This window comes from Panicum hallii, chromosome 9 (genome assembly GCF_002211085.1).
Source record: "Panicum hallii strain FIL2 chromosome 9, PHallii_v3.1, whole genome shotgun sequence".
Classification (NCBI taxonomy): domain Eukaryota; kingdom Viridiplantae; phylum Streptophyta; class Magnoliopsida; order Poales; family Poaceae; genus Panicum; species Panicum hallii.
The window spans coordinates 54,578,665-54,584,624 of record NC_038050.1 but is presented as its reverse complement, the minus strand read 5'-3'; positions in this window follow the sequence as shown (position 1 = coordinate 54,584,624).

Sequence of the window (5,960 nt, the reverse complement as noted above, 5' to 3'; positions counted from 1 at the left end):
TATAGTTAGTTTTTCCTAGAGTTCGTATCCTTAATTAGGTGGGACACATCTTCTGTTGTGTAAACTAACTACCCCTCCATAGCAAATTAGCACATAATGGTGTATAAGATTCCTTCTCGACAAAAAGGAAAATTGAACCTAAAATGCATGAAACTGGACCAGTTTGGCTTTGACCAATAATAATGGCTCTAGTGTTTTTTTTCACAATTCAACTTGACTCTTATATATTTTTAGCTTAAGATTATATAAGATTAGAGTCCGACCCTTTACCACCTCTAAATTTATCAGAGGTCACGGCTGATGTACACGTAGTGCGACGCTTTGCATGCCAAAGATGCGTATACATCGCATGTAAAGCATGCAAGTTGTTTGAACTGGCGCTTGCACGATACAGCTAGTAGTTTTGATTGGTTGTTGAGACGTGGAGCGTACGATCTTTCCAAAACATGATGTGTTCGTGATGGGGTAGTACGGTTTGAAAGTTGACGAAAGTGTAACGCAGCAAATCAAAAGCAAACGCGTCGCCATCCCCGAAGACTTCCTTTAGTTTATTTTTCTCATTCCTTTTTGGTCCGAAGAAAATTGGCATTATTGCCCATTGCTCTCACATATGCATCGATGCACACTAAGCAATGCAAGAAGGCATGCGCGACGCGCGGTGCATTCACGTGTTTAATCTTTTCAAAGCCGTGAAATGGGATAGTAGCTTGATCTTATAGGGAGGACAGGCACGTAACAACATGGCCATGGGCACCAAATTTGACAGCATCATACGGGCTTGTTGCACGGTTAAGAAAATAAAATATTTATTCACCGGCCCCACACCCATAAAATCACGCGCAGATGCTAGCTGCATCGATCAGTAAACAAGACCTGCTACGCAAAGTCTAAAGCACAGCTAGCTAGCTAGCTAGCCATCTCTCTCATTTCTCATGCATGGCCGAAGAAGAGAAGAGCCATACGCGAAAGTGATTCCATGTCACATGCACAGTTACACGTGACATGAAGTTACACACGTTAGGGGGTTCACCTTTTCTCCGATCCTGTTCTACTATACCTTGCAAGAAGGCATCTTTCATCCCCCATCTATATCGATCCTTGTAAAGGGAAAAAAGAGAGAGCAGAAAATCACCTCTTTTTCTTTGCGGTGAGATCGAGAACTTTTAGTTTTATATTTGCGTGGAAAAAGCCTAAAATTCGATGCTTTCTGGCTCGCGCACGGCATTCCCGAATTAGCAACTTGATCTTTTTCAGAGCAGCGGTATGCAGTTATTATGTATTATTCAACAGTGGGTACATGTACACATCTGGCCACTGTTCTTCTCTCGCTGACTTTTTGGCCCCACGTGGTGCCGAGGGCCTGCCTGTCAGTGACAGTACGACCCCCAGACACCGTCTGGCCTGCGTGTCAGCCAGCTTTCATACGTTTCGTAGGGATAAGAAATTAGTAGGGGCCGGGGGACAACAAAGGTGAGGGATCATACGTGTTTGACAAGGTATGCCGCGGCACAGATCTCGTAGACGGCCGATGCAGCGTGACACGTGGTCGGTTGAGATGCACTTAGCAAGAGAAGATATTTGCGGGGGCGGTCGGCCGGTGGAGTGCGCGGACTGGGGCGGTCTGCCCGGGCTGTGGGTCCACGCGAACAGTGCGCCACAAACGAGCGTGGTAGAACTGTATAAGCGTCGCCTGCGTAGACTTTTTTTCTTTTATAAGAAACGCTGCATAACTATTCATGTATATCTGTCACTTGCTTGTGCGTGAAAAATCGTCGTTTGCGCTTCGTTTAATCTAATGTGCGTGCCACAAGCTAGCTAAAGGTCAGACATTCTGCAAGCCGTTTCTATTACATGTTTAGGATAGGTATTAGCACATCATGAACTATTGAGCTTCCTTCGTTTTAAACTTTTGTACTAATAAATCAAATTTTCTCTAATTTTAATCAATTTATAGAAAAACATATATCCAACATCCTTAAAATCAAATTAATTTTGTCAACTTCATCATAAAGTTATTATGATTGAGCATTTAATTGGGTTATTGTATGTGTTAACTATTTTTCATAATTTAGTCAAAGTTAAAAAAATATCGTTTTACAGCAAAATCAGAAAGATCTATATTTCGGAACAGATGGAGTATGTGGGAGTTTCATGCTGCATAGAAGAGGTAATATGGTGGTATGATAAAAAGAGGGGGGGTTGAGTTTCATTACTTCGATTCAATTCACATCGGAGGATTTCTCCATCCGGGTGGCGGAATGCTCCCATCTAATCCTAGTCTAAGATGAGTTTGGGAAAAGTCAAGAAATGCAGGATCACGGGACGTACGTCCCGTCACCCAAAAGCTTAGTGCGAGGTTACGGATAACCTCGCGCCCCTCAGGCTGGACACACTAGCAGAAGGTATCCATGTCTGTATGTACCGACAGAACTTTTACACATATGCATTAAGGGCTACGGACATATATAGTTCATTTCACCCGATTCCGTGTCTAATTAAGCACTTCCGCATCATCCATGAATTGAAACAACAAAGTAAAACTTACATTGAGACGAATTATTTCATTCGTTAAATCATAACGCTCTAGGTGAGGTGACACCTTTCACAACAACGAAATGAAAGTACCAATAGATGTTTTGCTCCAATGCCGAGTTCTACGAAGTTAGGCTAATCGCCGAAGTAGCAGCCAGCTGAAGAGCTCCGTAAAAAGAAGGTGTATCGCACCGTCCGCCTCCAATGTCGGTCGGTCGGTTCGGCGCAGCACCCACTTTATCGGGGTGGAGTGCACGTCGCCGTTGCTGACGGCGGCGTACCAATTGGTCGTCCGGCACGTCACGGCCCCTACCCCACAGCTATAGGCTACGAGGTTCCGTGGATGACACGTGGGCGGGGGCCAGCGGGCCGCGCCACTTGGCCGGGTCGCTCGCCGCGCACCAGAGACACAGTCACGGCGCACCGCCCGAGCCCGACACGACCGTGGCGCGCGGTCGCCTCTCGCCCGCGCGCGTCCCGAGAGGCCGAGAGATCCGACGGTCCCCCACCGCCTTCGCCTGGCCGGCCTTTGGCCTTGTTCTCGAAGCTTCCGTCCGCCCCACGCCAACGCGAGGCAGGCAAGGTCGCGGCCGTGCCGGGCACGCCTCGGCCCGGATCGATCGGATCCGCTGCGGCGGGCGGAACAGCGTGCTCCCCATGCGCGTGGCGTGGGATGGGGGAGGTCGTGGGGCCAGCCAGCGGACGGGGTGGCGCAGGTGGCGCACGCGCGCGGGGTTGGGCTAGTTTTGCTTTGCCTTTTGCATGCATGCACGCACGCACGGCACGGGCGCGGCGTACGGAGGAGGGGAGCTGGAAAATGGCGCGCGCATGCACGGGCGTCCTCGACAACCCTAACGTGCGCGTGGAGGCAGGCTACCAGCGTGTACCATCATCTTGGCAGCCGGCGACACGACACCTCGCGTCAGCTACGATGATCTACTAGTAGTAGCTAAGTAGCAGGATGAATGATTGAGTGCTGCTGGCGCTGGCTATAGCTCCTAGTTGGAGTTAGCTACAATTTTGGGATGCATAGCTAGTACTGCTTTTTTTAAAAGAAGAAATGGCGAGCTAGACGACGTTGTTGTACTATGCTGGCCGGGCGGAGCTATGTAGGGAGCACTGGGTGCCTATGCACCCAAAAAAAAAACTTAAACAATTAAATTTTTACCACTTGAGCACCCTCCAAATTAGAAGCGATACATTCTTAAGCAAACTTAGAGAGCAATATAGTGCTAAACATAGTGCTAATGGTGCACCCCTCGTATTTGCTCTAGCTGCAGCCATATCAAATACAGTATCATCGATGACAAGCTAGATGTGCCTGCAGCTGCTGCATATTAACACGTATGTAACAAGAGCCTGATAACCTTCCAACAGTACCAAGCAGAGTCTAACTGTGCGTGTATAGCCTCCACTCGTTGCAGCAGTGACGATCAATGCATGCAAGTGTCACAGCCTTTCTTTTTTTCTTTTTGCGATTTGACCGGCCTACTTCGCTTTCTAGGCCTACTTTTATTCTATGGTTACACCGTGTTACCGTTGATTCTTATCTTACAGAAATCTTATCAACAACATACATATGTGTTCTGCGTGCATGTAGATATTTTCTGGGTAACAGTTGAACCTAGCTGCTCTTCTTTTTCTTTAGGAGTTGTTTATATATATCTTCCTGGGATTTTGTGTGATCTTATGTATACTCCAGGTAATATATATATATAAGGCCGGTGCGGGTCTGATCTAAGTAAAGATTAGAGCACATGCTTTCTTTAGTCTATCAACTAGCGCACATGCTTTTAACTTCCCCTAGTTGCATCATGCAGGCACGCACGCACGATATGCTACCCTCTCTTTGTCACGAATAAGTGATGCTTGGGACATCGGTAGCAGTGTGTCCAAGATACAACTTGATTACTACTCCTCAAACTTTGACCAAGTTTGCATAACAATATAACAATATGTACACTACTAAATATAAACACACCAATAAGTCATATTTTATAGTGGATTTAGCGAAGCTAATTTGATGTTATAGGTGGTGATGATTTGAGAAATTTTGACTTAGGACAAAACTATAAAACGACTCATGGAGTACCTATATACTAAATAACACTCGTTCAATTTTTTGAGTCAAATGTACTCATCATATTTTTAAACATCCAAAGTCAGCACATAAATATAATTTGTGGCCAAAATTTGAAATTGTTGACTGCATGCGCGACCGAAAACATTATATGTTTGTGACTGCTAAGTTTTACTGGTAAAATAGCCGTTGCATGCTTTGCGAGACAAGGGGGCTAGATCTGAAATAGCCAGCCGCATGCTTTGCGAGACAATGGAGCTAGATCAGACAGCGGGTTGGTTTTATTATACAAGAGCCTTGTGATAATAGTTGTTTAAAATCTCCCCCCCCCCTCCTCTCACTTTTAGATGTCGTCGGCACACAATCTCTTTGACCTTATTTACTAATGTAATATTGCCTTTTGATCACAAAAATATATATATGTAGTTTAAGCACAATACTTGAGTATATATGTTGTCAATTCTTTTTAGCTTTGACCATCAAAAGCTAGCTGAAACTTCAAATAGTTTTGCACTTCTGCGACATAGGTTGATGCAATTTCATCGTGAAAAAGTAATATAATAATATATATAACTTTTAAAATTCCAAAATAGTAGGTTTTTACAGAAATTGACAGTCAAAATTGCAACCTGGTATGGACTATATCAATGTCTTAATTTCTTTACATTTATGATAAGAATGAGCATTTTACATATTATATATAAATAAATTAAACATCAAATATACTTTACTAGTGGATGTGAGATCTCGAGTAGACTAAACTATTTTCCACATGCAACCCTATTATTAGTTGGAAGATAGCTAGCCTACAGAGTACAGCTACAGCTAGCTTAACATACACTGGCGTATGAGACAAAACGACAAGCTAGCCAATCCATGTCACGAGTGTACTCTGGCTGGTTCAAAATATAAGTACATGTTGGAAGTTTTTTACCGGTTGTTTTTTTTCTTTTAACTTTGACCATCTGAATATATATAAATAAAAAGCTAAATGGATTGACAATTCAAGATACATATTATACTAAATATTCGTCATGAAATTAAAAGACGTGCATTGGTTAAAGTTTTACCCTCACCGATGACCTCATTTGGCATGTATATTTTGAATCGAAGGGAATCTTTATATAGAAAAGCTGCACCAAAAGAGGCCCAGGCAACATGGTCACAATGCGGTCCGTTTCCGGCCGTCGGATCGGCCGGACGCACCGTTCAAATCATGTAAGTCTAGATTATTTTTATAAAAGGCCTTTGATCTTTATTAAAATCAACTTGCAGTCCAGCCTCCTCTATCAGATAATTTTGCGAAAGCCTCGTAACTTTTTTCAAAATCAACCTGCAATCCAACCTT